General features: G+C 32.5%; 1 pseudogene; it reads left to right on the top strand.

The window, feature by feature from the left end:
- Nucleotides 1–15,347: 15,347 nt before the first annotated feature.
- On the top strand, nucleotides 15,348–17,012 carry LOC150032818 (serine/threonine-protein phosphatase 7 long form homolog; annotated as a pseudogene).
- Nucleotides 17,013–17,879: the final 867 nt, after the last annotated feature.

The following is a 17,879-nucleotide window of genomic DNA, read 5'->3' as shown; positions in this document are numbered from 1 at the left end:
AAGTACAGGATATGTTAAGAGTTGGGACGTTAGATGCCATAGAGAGAAGTGATATTTAACGTCTTCTCGCTTCGCTCTAGGTTAGAAGGGAAATCTGGAATGAGGTGTGACATTTATGGTCCGATGAATGTCAAAGCTCGAGGAGGGTCTGAATATTATGTCGGTTTTATTAATGATTATTCCAGATATAGCTATGTTTATCTAATGCATCAAAAGTCTGAAAACTCTTGAAAAGTTCAAATAATATAAGACTGAGGTTGAGAACCTATTAGGTAAAAGGATAAAAACACTTTAATCAGATCGAGGTGATGAGTATATGAATTTACAATTCCAGAACTATTTAGTAGAACATGGAATTCAGTCTCAATTCACAGCACCTAATACACCACAACAGAATGGTGTAGCAGAAAGGAGAAATCAAACCCTGTTAGACATGGTTTGTTTAATGATGAGTTACGCCCAATTACCTCAATCCTTTTGGGGCTATGCAATACAAGCTGGTGTACATATACTGACCGTAGTTCCGTCAAAAAGTGTTTCAGAAACACTGTATGAGTTATGAAGAGGACGTAAAAACAGTTTACGTCACTTTAGAATTTGGGGAAGTCTGACACACGTGTTGGTGCAAAACCCTAAAAAATTGGAACGACGTTAAAAAAATATGTCTATTTGTAGGATACCTTAAAGAAACAAAAGGTGGGTTATTTTATGACCCTCAAGAAGATAAGGTATTTATATCGACAAATGCTACATTCTTAGAAGATGATCATGTAAGAAATCATCAAAATCAAAGTAAACTATTATTGGATGAGATAACCAAAGAAACTACAGATAAACCAACAAAAGTTGTTGAACCAGCTGGTCATTCAAGAAGAGTTGTTGCTCCATCACATCCTTCTCATGAGATGAGAATGCCTCGACGTTGTAGGAGGGTTGTTCAACAACCTGATCGCTATATAAGTTTAGCAGAAACTCATGTCATCATACCCGATGACTGCTTAGAAGATCCATTAAACTTTAAATAGGCAATGGAAGATGTAGATAGAGATCGATGGACTGAAACCATGGACCTAGAAATGGAGTTAATGTACTTCAATTCTGTATGAGAACTTGTAGATCAATTAGATGGGGTCAAACCTATTTATATCAAAAGTGAAATAGAAACCTAACTAGTCAACGGTGTTACATCTAGTGGGTACTATTTCGCGGTCCGGTCTTATGCAAACTCATTGCATAGGATACCCCACTAGCATGTCACCTACACGAACGTGTTGGATCATTACATTTGTATCAAATACAAAGTAGATCGTATCCATAGTGTCACAGGATAAGGTACTCAACCTTATCCGTATACTATAAACTTTTTAGGTTGCATCTTGATTCCTATATATCTCCACATACAGTTCAAGACTCATAAGACAACCTAGGATGTTAGTTTATTGGATTTAGGGTTATTAAGACAAGATAGAATACAACACAATCAATGACATTTATTGAAATAATATCAATAACTCTTTGTTGATGACGATCAATTAATTATATTTACTATCTACGGGTTTTAAGATATAAAACCCAACAAAAATATATGTAACATTAGTTATTATTATTATAATTATTATGAAAGAAGATAACATACCATACATTAATACAGACAAAAATCCAAATGTACAATCTAATGAATTTAAACTTTTTTAAAGCTTATCCTATAAATTCGTGTGTGTGTTTCATATCTCCAATTTCTTCCATATTAGGTAATAGATGGTTATAAATGTGGACTCTTTTTTATCAATGAGCCCGGAGGAATTGAAAAAATCTTTTTGTATCGACCATTTTCAACCATAATAGGTAAATATGGTTGAAAATATTTGAAACATAATTTGTATTTTACAAATATTAACAATCTATATAGTTAGCTTTAAACAACCATATATAATTTCAGACACTATTGTTTTAAATTGCTTCATTACACGTCAAACAATTACCAATTATACTTGATAAATATTCCATCAAAATTAAAAATTTATTATAAAAATTTTATAGCCACGTACGTGTTTTTCGTCTAGCTTTCTAAACTACGGAAAATGGTCCCTCTAGAATCAAGGGTATCACTATCAACTCACCGCGTGCATTTTGCATAATAAATTGCCCAACAGCAACGTTCGCTTCAACGGATATGGGTTTCATAATAAATCACGGCTGAATATTATTTCTTGATTTGATTTTTCATATGATTTTTTTTATTAGATTTATGAGGGAGGAAATTTCTAATTCCTTTTATGATCTTTTTATTTATTATTATTATTATTTTAATGTTGAAATGGTTTAATGGGTGTTATGGAATTTTTTTACTTTGATTTTTTTTTCTCTTAGCATTAGACCTATTTAATCAGACTACTAAGGTAGAAAACCCTTAAAGAAACAAGATGAGCATTAAAATAGTTAAAATGGGCCTAACTTCACTCTGACGAAGTTTAGAGATAGTAAAGTTGTTTTCAAGTAGTGTTACTTATAACGAACTAATTTGTAGCATAAATAGTGAATCCAAGTATAAATAAGAGATAACAACACACAAGACCTTAATAAATATCTTATATTTCACTTTTGTTAAACTTTTCTATTATTTTAAAAAATGTTCAATTGGTTCTTAAATACACGGTTGAATTACCTTTTTATCCTTAACCTATAATTAATTACACATGTTTCAGAAAAATGGAACTCAAAAGTTTCTTTGATTCACGAGAATTTCTTATTCTAACCATTTTCTTTTTTCAAAACCCACATTCTCTCTCTATCTCTCGTTCTCTCTATCCTAAGGTCGGCTTAAACTATAGGCGAGTGAGGTGATCGCCCAAGGCCCCCATTCTAGAAATGCCTCATATTTTGCATAGGACTAGTTGCTAAATAGAATTCAAGCCCAAAACAATAGTATATATAGTATAAGGATAAAATAATTGCATATATAGATCAAAAAATGGTAAAAGACTAAAAAAACCCATGCTTAGCCACTATTTTGTTCGATTCTTCTTGGTTTTCTCAAATTAAAAGCTATCACTGATAACAGCTATCAGTGATAACCACTAATAGCTGCTATCAACTACTATCGCTGATAACTTCTATCAATTGCTATCGATAATAGTTGCTATCAGCGATAGCTTTCAATTTGAAAAAAATTAATACAATCTTGAAATATTAGCTTTTAATTTACTATCAATTATTAGTAGCTATCATTGATTCATTTTTATTAATTGGAATCAACATTGAAATATTACTACTTAAGGCTATCAATGGCTATCAATGATAGATTTATAAATAGTGATCAACTTTGAAAGAAGACCAACAACTTTGATTACCATAGTAGTTATCACCAATAATCTTTTATCATGTCTATTACTGATAGCAGCTATCGGTCGTTATCACTGATAGACTTTCATTAATTAGAATCAACCTTAAAATATTAACATTTAAGGCTATCAATGATAGACTTCTATAACTGGTTATCACTTTTGAAAAAAAACTCGATATATAGATATCACCTAAGTTTTATCATCGATATCACTAACATCACTCGTATTGTGGTTATCAGTGATAGTTTCTTTCACTGATAACATCACTAATAAGATGCTATCAATGATCTCACTGATATTATGCTATCAATGATAGTTTTCTATCATCGATAACGTGCTATCAGTGGTAGCTTCTATCATCGATAACGTGCTATCAGGTAGCTTCTATCATCGATAACATGTTATTAATATTAGCTTCTATCACCGGTAACATGTTATTAGTAGTAGTCTCTATCAATCATAGTCATTGAACACCTTTTTGCCCCTTGTCATTTTCAAACATTTATAAGTCCCTTTTCTTTTTGATGATAGCTTCTATCACTGATAGACATGCTATTAGTGATAACTTCTAGGCATTCCACTTACATTTTAATTCGAGATTCAACTTTACTAATTAAATTGATTAAGTTGGCTATCAATGATAGATTTCTAAAAGTGACTATTAACTATGAAAATATAATCAAAGATTAAGCTATCAATGATAGAAAATATTAGTGGCTATCACTGATAGATTTTCATTTATTATTTATATTTATTATTGGTTATAATAATTAAACTCGATGATTGACTTGTTGGTATTAAGTCACTTATGAATTGAGTACTTTCAAGTCCTACGTACGGAACTTAGCTTCATAATTATTGTGAGAAAAAAGGAGAAGAAGAAAAAATTCAAATAAAGGAAAGAAAAATTTTAAAAATAAGAGAAAGAGGAAGCAAAAATTGAAAGAATGAAAGAAAATTAAATAGAACAAAAGGAAGCAAAAACCGGACAAATGAGAGAAAAACTAAAAAATGAAAAAGAAAGAGAATAAGCAAAAAATCGGAGAAAGAGAAGAAAATAAAATAATAAAAAAAGATAAGGGAAGAAACAAAAATCCTAGAAAGAGAAGAAAATAAAAATAAAAAAAGAATAAACAAGAACCGAAGAAAGAAAAAAAAAGAATAAGAAAAAACTGAAGAAAGAACAAATTAAAAAAAAAAAGAAAGGAAAAAAAGGAAATGAAAGAAAATTAAAAAAATAAAGAAAGGAAAAAAGAAGGAAATGACAGAAAATAAAAAATAAAGGAAAGAAGCAAAATTCGGATAAAGGAAAGAATAAAAAAAATGGAAGAAGCAAAAATCGAAGAAGAGAAATAAAATAAAAAGATTAAAAAAAAGTGTACAATAAGATAAGACAAAAGATAGTAAAATTAGAAATTAAAAAAAAAAAAAAAAAAAAAGATTGACTAGTCAACACATCTATATTTGCAAATATTTTAAATATGTAATATATTTTTAGATTTTTTCTCTTATTCTACTACGTATTGCAAATATCTTTTTGCATATATAATATAATGTTGGTATATATTTAATTTAATTTTTAGTGGAACTAAATTTAATATATAAAATAATATACTTATTTATTTTCATAAAAAATTTCTTACAATATTGAAAATACAAACCATTAGAAAAATCCATAATGAATGAATTCATAAACTCTCTCAATTTTGATTGGTTGATATTTCAAATTTACTAACCTTTTATCTTTAATTCCTTTCAATCTTTCTTAAAAATCTCAACCATTAATATAACTCTTTATTTAGTTATTATTTTTAAAACTAAAATCCTTCTAGTTTCCCGCATAAATATATTCTGTGTGGTCTTATGAGTCCAAGTTTGATTATCAATTGCCAGAGCAAAAATCATTTCTTTAACTCAATCTAGTTGCTTCAAAGTTCCAGGTTCTTTTCGTTCAAATTCCTTTACCTTTTTTAAAAGAATTATTTCATATTATTGATTGTTCAATACCTTTAACATCTAAGAATTGTTTATATTTGCATACTGAGAACATTAATATGTCTACTAGAAAATATGAATCTGGATATGAAAAACTCAAGAAGAAAAGAATAGTAGAAAAATTGATTGAATATAAAAAAGGTGCTCTCGATAAATTTTCTATTGGAAGTAAAAGTAATAAAATTGATGAAATAATAGAATAAATGATAGGTATAAATGAAATAGAAGATGAAACAAAAATACTAGATAATTATATGGTTGAAAATGAAGCATGTAATCAAATAAACTTGAATGAAAAAAAAAAAAAACTAAAGAGCGAGGAAAATGATAAAAAATAGAAAACAATGATGATACTAGTGACAATAATAAGACATGTGTGGTGCATTCTGAAGATAACATATATGATCCAGGAAGATTGAAAACTATTGAGTCTAAATTAATTGATTTATTAGTTAAAAAAAAGTCACATTAGAGAATATCATTTAATTTTTCCAAAAGATGAAAATTCTATATATTTTTCTAATATGCATTATACTCATAAATTATCTAAAGGCGAAAAACATGATAGAATTTGGCTAGTTTACTCAAAGGATTTCAATAAAATTTATTGTTTTTGTTGTAAGTTATTTGGTACTAAAATTGAAGGACTATGAGATCCGATGCGGAAGTGGAGATCGTGTCTCAATTTTAATTTTCACAGTGAAATAGAATTAAAAAAAACCTAGTTTATGCATTCTAAAGAAAAAAAACAAATAATTTTGCAGCATGTTTTAAAACAATAAAGAAGATGAATTAGGTTTGGATTTCACTAACTCTTGAAGTCTAGAGATCTTCACGAAATTCCTCTTCGATTCGATCACGAATCCTCCAATTTGAAACACATATAAAACCTAAACCCAACGTGGACACCACCACAAAATGAGTTTTTTGTATTATCCTTAGGGGTTGAGAATTAATAGGAGTTGTGAGCTTTGATAATTTTTTGGAGAGAGATAAAGAAGTTTGAGAGGAGAATTTTTTGTGGGAGAATCAAGTTTTTAAAGAATCTCACACGCAAACACACTCTGTAATCTTCTGTGAATAAGATGAAGAAAACATAAAAACCCAACTCCCCACTACCATGGTTTTTCTGAGAGTATTAAGGGGAATTGTAACTTCATCCCTTTGATTTAAAATTTAATTTAATAAATAAAATATATGTAATAACTAACTTGTTGTTATTATTTTATATAACTATATGTTATATCAAATATAACACATAACCTATAGTTTACATTGTATCAAATATAATATAATCTATAGTTCTAAAACTCTCTATAAATCAAATTTATATTAAATTTAATTATATGAATCTAATTCATATAATTAATATTTGAATTATATCCAAATATTTAATTCCTCTAAAAATAAACTTTATTTTATAATATATCAAATACATTATATCAACTATATCACATATAATTAATTCCCTCAATTAATTTGAACCATTCAAATTAATCCAAAATTAATTTTCAATAATCTCAGTTGAGCTAAGAGACGACTTTATGGACTTGTAGATTAAAGCTCCAATGGTACTTGAATAATTAATTAAATTACTTAACATTCATTAACTGTCAGTCACTCCACTAAAAACTGATAACTGCACTATTCGCACTACAGATATATTTCTATGTTCATTAAATATAACCAGTCAACAACGTGATGACCCTTCACAAATTGCTCGTAAGTATAGTTTGGTCAAAATTCTCGTTTTGTCCCTATAGTTACATCTAACTCCTTAAGTACCGTCAATTCCTCTAATGAACAATAATTCTTACCAGTTGAGATTTTTTTCACCCTAGACAGATTAGCCAAGCTATATGTAGACAAAATAGTGAGTCAGTTTGAGGCTCCAGTATCAATTGTGTCAGATTGAGATCCAAGGTTTACATCGAAGTTCTGGCCTAGTCTACAGAAAGCTATGGGCACTAAGTTTTTTTTTAGTAGCTTTTCATCTGCAGACAGATGGTCAGTCATATAGCATGATTCAGACGTTAAAAGACATGCTAAAAGCATGTGCATTACAGTTGAAAGACGGTTGGGATACGCATTTGTCATTGATTGAATTTGTGTATAATAACAGTTATCATTCGAGTATCGGTATGGCTCTATACGAGGCTTTGTATGGAAGACCGTGCAAGACTCCGGTATGTTGAAATGAAGTAGGAGAAAGGAAATTGTTAGGCCCAAAACTTGTTCAACAGACGTCTGACAATATTAAGCTTATTAGGGAAAATATTAAGGTAGCTCGAGACGGCAAAAGAGTTATGCGGATAAGAGGAGAAAAGAATTAGAGGAAGTTGGTGATCAGGTATTCCTTAAGTTATCTCAGTGGTAAGAAATACTTAGGTTTGGAAGAAAAGGGAAATTGAGCCCAAGGTATATTGGACCCTACGTGATAGTGGAACGAATCGGTCCAACGGTTTACAGGTTAGAGTTACCTCCAGAGCTATCTCGTATCCATGATGCCTTTCATGTGTCGATGTTGAGGAAGTGTGTACCAGATCCTACTCATGTATTGTATGAGCAACCAGTGCAGTTGAAGAAAAATTTGACTTACAAGGAAGAACCAGTGGAAATTCTTGATAGGAAAGAGCAAGTGCTGAGGAACAAGACGATACCCTTAGTAAAAATATTATATAGAAATCATAGTATTGAGGAAGCTACTTGGGAAGCTGAAGAGAAAATAATAAGTAAATATCCTCAGTGAAGCAAATTTCAAGGACGAAATTTCATAAGGATGAGGTAAATGTAAACCTCGAACCCTATTTTCCCTACTTAAGTATGTTTATTAATATGTTAAGTATGAATTAATATTATGATTGTAGGGAAGGGCATGAAGATATTAAAGAAGAAAGGAAAAGTCTTGAGTTTTGATAAATGAGATATTGGGTAGTAAGGTGTTTGGCTTTAGCTAGTAGAAATACGGCTAAGTGTAATAGCTAAGTGTAGCCTTGCGATGGAGCTTGTGAAGCATGGGCACATGAAACATGTGGTGTGTGGCAGCCAAGGTTGTGGAAATTGAGGGCAGGCCATAAGGCTAAGTATTGGCCAAGAGTTTGACATGTGCTGGCAAGGGGCATGTGTTGATCAAGGCCTTGGGAGGTTATTGTCGCATGCAGCAAAGCAAGTGTGTGTGGGCATTAGGCTATTGAGGCGTTGAGCGCACGACATGAGCAAGGCTGCCTAGGAGTTGAGGCTAGGCATGTGTGCTGACCAGTGTGCGAGCTTTGAGACTACACGTGGCCACGAGCCTATACAAGGAAAAGTGGAGATATGTCGAAACATGCATCGAGTAGTAGGAGGCGCGACATGAAGGCCTTATGCGTTGGAAGGTTGTGCGTGTGCTTGGGTATGCGTTGGTGTTGGTGGTATTGGCGTAAGGCACATGAAGCATGCGCTACTCGATGAGTATACGTTGAGGTTAGCTATCGCTCATGAGGTAGTGTGATGAGGTTGAACCACACATTGATTAAAGTTATGCGATGCTCAAGCATGGCCAAGACAAAGAAGGATTAAGCGTTGGACAAGAGAGCATGCGACCAAGAAGGGTTAGCATGCGATGATGAAGATAATAGGCCTTGCGTTGATTAGTGCCATTGACAAGAGCCTTGCGTTGGTGATTAAGGAAATACACTCAGTTAAATCACGAATTAATATAGTCAACTATCATGATCGAATGAGTTAATCCCACTTAAGGGGTGAGGTGGCAACTTAGAGTTTAAAGAAAGCAGGTAGTCTATGGTATAAAAGGGATGACCAACTTCAGAAGCTCGGTTTGAGCGATTCACTTGTGCTATTAGGGTGATTCTAAAGCCTTTTGAAAGCTTTATGAGTATAATTGATGATCTAGGACTGCCAAAAGGAATCTCCATAGGAATCGAGCTAAAATCTAAAGATTTTGCAAGTGAGTCGGGCTCTTGGGTGAATATGGGCCAAAGGTAAAGTTTGAAGAATTTAAGATAAACCACAAAGAATTCTAAGCTTAAACTTTAACGTAAGCTAGTTAATACAATTTCAAACAAGCTTGTAGATGAAACTTTTCCATGATAAGGTCTGGAAAATAAGTAATTCGAGCTCAAAGTTGAGTATGAAAACTATGAATAAGTAGGCAGTTGCTTGGGAAAAACGAGCAGTCAACTTAGGAGGTTGACGTGCGTGCAATGCTAGGTTGAGCACAGGCATGCATCGGGCTATGCAATTGGCTGTGTGGCGTGTGCTGAAGACGTGAGCATAAGGCTAAGCAAAGTATGCGTTGGTATGTTATTGTTTGGAGCGCCAAGGATATGTGTTAACGAACGGTGCATGCATTGGTGAAGCAAGTTGGCTGCATAGCTAAGATTTAAAGTCCAAAGAAATTTCTAAGTGTGGGATGCCTAAGGTATGCGTTGGGATGAAGGAATTCTATGTAAAGATTGATTGTAAGCATATGTATATAAGTTAATCTTACAATGAGATCTAAGCTAGTAGCTAAACATGATATTTATGTTCACAGGATTAACGCTAATAGGAGAAGCCTATCAACCTTAGGACGAACGCCAAGATAGTTAGTGACAACGAATTTTTTCTAAATGTTTAGTAAAATTTATGTTTTACTCAAAGTTTTACTCATGATAGCTTATGTTAAAGTATCCCCCCCCCCCCCCCCCCCCCCCCCCCCCCCCCCAAAAAAAAAAAAAAAAAAAAAAAAAAAACTAAGATTAGAATAGTTGATTAACGCATGCTAGTTTAATGGAAGTTTCTAGAGCATGTTTTAAAGTAATAAGGTGCTTGTTACATAAAGTATGTGTTGGAAGCTTATGATTTCAATGCTAAAATCTTATGTTCATGATTAGTATGTTTTCAAACATACTTGTTTAGTAAACTAGTTTCTAACGGATGCCTAGCTAATGTTTTATAAGAACATGATTTCAGTATTTCAAGTCTTTATGTTCAAGTAGTATGTGTTAGTAGTTTAAAGCTATGTAGAGTTCTATGATGATTATTATTTCAACCCAATACCGAAGAACTTTGAGAAGATATCTGAGAATGTTTAGTAACGGATCGATACTGAAGGACTCTAAAAAGGTATCCGGGTCATAGTACCTAAGGTATGACGGTACTTAGTGATTACCACATGCACGTAGGTAGATTCAACGTTGGTTGTGTTGAGAACACTCCATACCAACGAAGGTTTAACATTGAGAGATTGAGCAATAGAGTTCTCTCTCAACATAATAATTATATAAAGTTTTGTTTAAAGGTATGCTGTAACGCAAGTTTTAAGTATGAGTTTGCTTGGCAATTATCAGTTTTACAACATGTTATTTATGTTTTATTATTCATTCACTAGGCTAGTAGCTCACCCCGTTCTTAAATGTTTCCCTTCCAGGTAGCGGTCAAATCCCCAAAATATAACTATATTGCTACTTTTCCACTAAAAGACTCTAATTTGGAAAAGACTAGGTAATTTTCTATAAAATATTTGTACACATGTTTTGTTCATACAAGGACTAGTTTAGCAAGTTGGGGTCCACGGGATCTATTATGTACATATGTCATGTATATATTGGTTGCCATGAAACCATGTTAATGTATGTTTGTTTGTATAATTCAGGGTTTATTAGACATGTTTATTAGGTTAGTCAGCAGTAAGTGCCAATAAGAAGTTTGGTAGCTGTTGTCTTCACGTCTCCTTTCAAATTAAGAAGGTAATATGGGAGGGGGTGTGACAGGGTGTGGCGCCACATTGTTCAAGCCCCGAAATCAACCATTAAGGGAGTAATTTATCTACTTACCTCGACATTAGGGAATGAGTGAATTCCATCTTCTGTAGTTGTGTTCCCAGCTCCCCAATCAGAGGAATCTCCAAAATGGTAGGCTTATTGAGTCGGCGATCTGGTCACTCTCACCCATACAAATCAAGTGACTGCTTTTATAGGAAAAAGTTCACAACTCACTAAGGATTCAAGTCACGTCACCTATGGTCATCCTGGTGAAATATAAGTCTCTATTATTAACAGCGTTATATAATGGGACTATTCATTTCGTGGTCCGGTCTTATACAAACACCTTTATATAGAATACCTCCTCTCACATGTCTCTACATGAATGATCAGGATCAGATCATTTGTAGCACTTTTGCAACAATTGCAACATCTACAAAGTAGGTCGTATTCGTAGTGTCCCCAGGATAAGGTACCCAACCTTATTCATCTACTATAGACCCTTCAGGTTATCACTTAAACACAATCCATTCGTATGTCTCTACATACATGTTTAAGTTAAAGAAGATAACCTTTGATGTTTGTTTATTGGTTCTGTGAGTTAATATTACTAAATGTCAAATAAAATATCTCAGATTTTATTAAATAAATGAATTGTTTGTACATTACAATTACAAACTATGAGACCTACGAGATTTAGGGCATCAACCCCAACAATCTCTCACTCGTCCTAAAGCTAGTGGGGTGTACATCATAAAAGTCATACTAATATAAAAGTACACAAAACAAGAAACTAGGACATAATACGCGCCCAGTACAAAAGGTTATCTCAAATAGAACACATAATCTATAGTTTACATTATATCAAATATAATATAATCTATAGTCCTAAAACTCTCAATAATTCATGGTATTTAATATAAATCAAATTTATATTAAATTTAATTATATGAATCTAATTCATATAATTAATATTTGAATCATATCCAAATATTTAATCTCTCTCAAAACAAACTTTATATTTGTATCAAATACATTATATTAATTATAATACATATAATTAATTTAAATAATTATATCACATATAATTAAATCCCTTAATTAATTTGAACCATTCAAATTAATCCAAAATTAATTTTTAATAACCTCAATTGAGTTACAGAGGGGACCTTATGAACCTGTATATTGAAAGTCCTTAAATTACTTGACATCCATTAACTGTCGGTTACTCCACTAAAGACCAATAGTTGCACTATTCGCACTATAAATATATTTCTGTGTCCATTGGATATAACCAGTCAACAACACGATGACTCTTAACAAATTACTCGTAAGTACAGTTGGACCAAAATCACCATTTTACCCCTATAGTTACATCTAACTCATTAAATACCACTGATCCCTCTAATGAACAATAAGTCATAGTCCAAATATGACCAAACCCCTCTCGGGCCAAAAGAGGGTATGGCGCCACATTGTTCAAGTCCCGAAATCGGCCCTTAAGGGAGTAATTTATCTACTTATGTTGGGGAATGAATTAATTCCATTTTATGTAGTTGTGTTCCCATCTTCCCAATCAGGTGAATCTCTAATGGTAGGCTTATTGAATCGACGATCTAGTCATTCTCACTTATATAAATCAAAGGACCACCTTTATAGACAATAGTTCCTAACTCACTCAGGATTTAGGTCATGTCACCTATGCTCATCTTGGTGAAATGTAAGTCTCTATTATTAACGACATTATATAAAGAGACTATTCATTTCATGGTATGGTCTTATACAAACCCCTTTTATATAGAACACCCCCGCTTATATGTCTCTACATGACCAGGATTAGATTATTTGTAGTACTTTATAACAATTGTAATATCTTATAAAGCAGGTCGTATTCGTAGTGTCACCAAGATAAGGTACCAAACCCTATTCATCTAGTACAGGCCCTTCAGGTTATCACTTAAACACAATTCATCTATATGTCTCTACATACATGTTTAAGTTACATAAGATAACCTTGGATGTTTGTTTATTGGTTTTATGGGTTAATGTTACTAATTGTCAAGTAAAATACCTAAGATTTTATTAAATAAATAAATCGTTTGTACATAACAATTACAAACTATATGACCCATGAGATTTAGGGTATCGACCCCAACAAAAACAACAAGGTATACAAAAAACAATTATTGGAAATAAATTCTAAAGCATTTTATACACCTTGTGGTTGTCATAATCCCAATCTAGTACTTTCTGACATGGTAGCTCATGTCATAGAGCTATGACATTTTTTTGGAGTTGTGCAACGTATTTACTATTTCTTATTTTTTGTCTACAAAATGGTGAAAACTTTTTATAGATCACATAACCAAATTGATTATCAAACCATTGTCACGAACACGATGGGAAAGACAAATTGAAATTGTTATAGTAATAAGATTTCAAATGCCTCGAATAAGGAGCACTTTATTAAATTTAAGAGAAACTAGTGAAGATCCGAAAGTGAAAAGTGAAGTTACTTGTTTAGCTACTTATGAATTTGAAACTTTTGAATTATTGTTAGGCATGACTATATGGTATGATATCTTATTTGCTAGAAATTTTGTGAGTAAAGTCTAACAGCATAAAGATATGCATATTAATGTTGGTTTAGATCACTTAAAATGTTTAGTTTCATTTTAGAAAAATATAGAGAAAATGGATTCACATGTGCTATGATTTTAGCTAAAGAAATTAAAAATGATATGGAAATACAAAAAAAAAAAATGATGAGAATGTTGAAATTGAAGAAACACGATCACCTGAAGATTCTTTTAGAATTGATTACTTTTACTATATTATAGATTAAGCAATTCCTTCACTTAAAATAGATTTGAACAATTTTAAGTATACGAAAATATCTTTAACTTCTTATTTGATATGAAAATATTAAAGTCATTAGATGATGATAATTTGGAAAGATATTGTATTAGTCTTGAAAATACATTAAAACATGATACATTTTCTAACATTAACGATTTAGATTTATTTTTTTAATTAAAAATATTAAGAGAAGTCTTGCAAACTGAAATTGATTGTCCCGTTGAAATATTAAATATTAAAAAAAGGTAAATGTTTTTCCAAATATATATATTGCTTATAGAATATTATTAACAATACCAATAATAGTTGCTTTTATTGAAATAAGTTTTTCAAAATTAAATTCAATTAAATCTTATTTAAGATCAACTATGTCGCAAGAAAGATTAAATGAATTAGTCATATTATATTATATTAATCAATTGAAAAATGATATATTAATTAACTTAGATGATTAAAATTTAATGATTTTTTAAAATAATATTTTTTAATAAATAATGACAAAAATAGGGTTGGGGGGAAGTATTCCCAAAAATAGGTATTTAAATCATGTACCGGGTACACAATTACACCTAAATCATGTACCGAGTACACGAGTACGTGGCCACCTGGCACGCCCAGTCTAAGTCGTATATCGGGCAGGTTTGACTGAGTGATGCAGGTTTAACTGAGGAAATCGTGTACCGGGTACACAATTACCCTAAGTCGTGTACCGGACACACGACTTCCACGCCTTAAAAGCTCCGCCCGAACCCTTCTTCTTCCTCACCGAAACGCCTATTGTTCTTCCTCACCGCCGCTTATAATCATTTTTCCTCACCGAATCCATCGATTCCTTCCTTCTACCTACCAAAATCTCGTTGATTTTCCTCACCAAAGCCTCTATTTCACCAAAATCTTCTAAAATTTTGATTTTGCTCGACTTTCAGTCCCATTTAATCCTCACCGAATCCTCCATTATAGCAGTCGTGTTGCTCGATTTTCTTACATTTTTGGCTACCGAATTTTGCTTGGTATATTTCTTTCTCTAGTTGGGCTGATCTGTATTTATATGTACGTTTTTGCATGTTTTTGGGCTGAATTTTGCTTGGTATATTCCTACACTTTTGTATAGTGTATGTATAGTTTATGTATAGTGTATTATATAGTTTATGTATAGTTTATATTGTATAGTTTTGTGTATGATTTAGTTTATATATAGTTTATGTATGATTTAGTTTATGTATAGTTTATGTATGATTTAGCTTATGTATGATTTAGTTTATGTATGTTTTTGGGCTAATCTTACATTTTTTTATTTGTTTGGATTGATTTAAACTTAGAAATCTTATATGTATAACTTATGTATGATTTAGTTTATGTATGATTGATTAAACTTAGAAAACTTAGAAAGTAGAGTTTTTAGGTAATGGAGTCTGGTCCTTCTAATCCTGTACAATTGTACCAACAAAACACGCATCATTCACAGACAGTACGAGATAGTTCTTCCACTATAGTGTTGAGTTATTGGAGGAGGGAGGTGACTGCACAAAATACTATCCCATTTGATCACCGCATTATTCCATATGTTCAAGAGGCAGGTTTTCTTGGGGTTGCACAGATTGGTTTCATCCAGCTTGATTGACACCTGATTACTGCTCTAGTTGAGCGCTGAAGACCAGAGACCCACACATTTTACCTGCCCTGTGGGGAATGCACTATTACGCTGCAGGATGTTGCCGTACAATTTGGGTTAAGAGTGGACGGGCAACCACTGACAGGCTAACTGTAGTATGACTGGAAGGACGTTTGTGAAGAGCTCTTAGGCGTTCTACCAGAGGATCTGAAGGGATCAAGATTGAGTATCTCTTGGTTGGCGTCCCAGTTTCCCAAATTACCTCCCGATGCCGACGACATCAACGTATGTAGGTACGCACGAGCATACATCCTACAGTTTATTGGAGGATTTTTATTTGCCGACAAGTCAAATACTCTGGTGCATCTCATGTTCCTCCTATTATTGTCTGATTTCGAGCACGCTGGTACGTACTCGTGGGGTAGTGCATGTCTTGCATGGTTATACAGAGAACTTTGTCGGGCTTCCAATGCACAAGCGTTGGAAATAGCAAGGTCACTTATACTATTACAAGTATAAGCTTATAATCGATTTCTAATTGTAGCACCACAAGTCCAACTACAGGCCCCAGATCATCGTCCACTTAGTGCCAGATATTATTTTATTTATATATTTATTTCGTTACCATTTTATGTAAGAACATAAATTAATTGATTTTTTATAATTTTAGATGGAGTGGTGTATTAGCTGCCTCTGAACAGTCAACGAATATCTTGCTCATGTACATAAAAACATTTAACACGCTGACGCCCAATCAGGTAGTAATATATGTTATAAATGAATATTTAAAAAAATTTATATGTATATTTATTATTTTTTTGTTAGGTTATTTGGACGCCATACTCATAGATTTGGTCATCCTTACCTGATTATTGTCGTGATGGTGAAGACATCTGGTTGACTGTTAGCCCTCTTATACGTTTCCATATAGTAGGGTGGCATCATCCAGATCGTGTGCTGAGACAGTTCGGTATGCGACAAACAATACCTTCGTTGTCCTATACACTCCCAAAACTACGCCAGATCGATTTAAGAGGTAAGCACGACCAAGACTGGCGTCGAATCCATGCGGAGTATTTATCCTACTAGCATGGACGACGTGATCGTTGTGCACAGGGGGAATTAACAGATGGGCCAGCTGTATCAGACGACTACTTTCCCTGGTACAATTCGATCACGTGGCGATTTATCTCACCAGATGATGCTTACTATTACTGCATGGTAAGAGATTTCAAATAAGACATTTTCCATATATATAATATGAATATTGTTTAATATTTTTTTTTTATTCTACAGAATAATTTTATCGGTGATGTTCAACAATATTCAGTGCAGAACAACCTACCAGAATTGGGTTCAATGTGTCAACAAACATTGATCAACGTAGAAAGTATTATTCAACAAACAAGACGACTCAATGTTGCTGACACCGACCGAAGATGTATTCGTCGTAGATGACAGCGACAACGAGGTGAACCTAATTTAGAGGGATACAAAGACAACCCACATGAGGAATAAGGGCCAGGGGGGTCGTTTTTAAATCCCACATTGTATCATTTTGAAATTGCAAATCTCAAAAAAACCAATTGTAAATATTCTTTAATATCATGGTATTTTTTTTAATATGAGTGTAAGATATTTTAATTGTAGATTAAATATATAATTAAGTTTAATAATGAAAGAATTAAGTTTAACAATTAAAAAAAATATAAGCAACAATGAAGGAATTAAGTTTTAACAATTAACTTAAAAAAAAAAGAAAAAAAATTATAAGCGAATCGTGTATCGGGTACACGAGTTCGCTTGACCGATCAACCAGTCAGCTGACTGGATTAAATGGTACTCGTGTACCCGATACACGAGTATGCCACATGAAAATCGTGTACTAGGTACACGATTTCACTACCATAAATCTGTCAATGCTTTTTCAAAACACCTATTTTTTAAAATACTTCCCCTCAACCCTATTTTTGTCGTTATTTATTAAAAAAAACATTCTTTTAAAAAAATTAGACTTAATACATAATTTTTGCATCTCAAAAAGTAAGAAAAATAAATTTTAGACAATATTTTCTATATGAAGGCCTCTTTATCAAAATTTTGCCTAAGGTCTCATATGATCTCGAGTTGCCCCTGCTCAAGGGCGGAGCCACATAGGGGCCAGTGGGCATGTGCCCCCTCTCAAATATTAGTTTTTCTAATTTTAATATAAATTTTTAAGTGATAGTTAATAATATTATTAATAAATGCACATTTATTGTTAAATCTCGTTTGTGATTTAGTGGTTAAAAGGTTGATTGATGTTGCATGGGACTTAGGTTTGAA

Source organism: Benincasa hispida, chromosome 11 (assembly GCF_027475165.1).
Source record: "Benincasa hispida cultivar pf3 chromosome 11, pf3_genome.v1.1, whole genome shotgun sequence".
Taxonomy (NCBI): Eukaryota; Viridiplantae; Streptophyta; class Magnoliopsida; order Cucurbitales; family Cucurbitaceae; genus Benincasa; species Benincasa hispida.
This window is presented reverse-complemented; position numbering and strand designations above follow the sequence as displayed.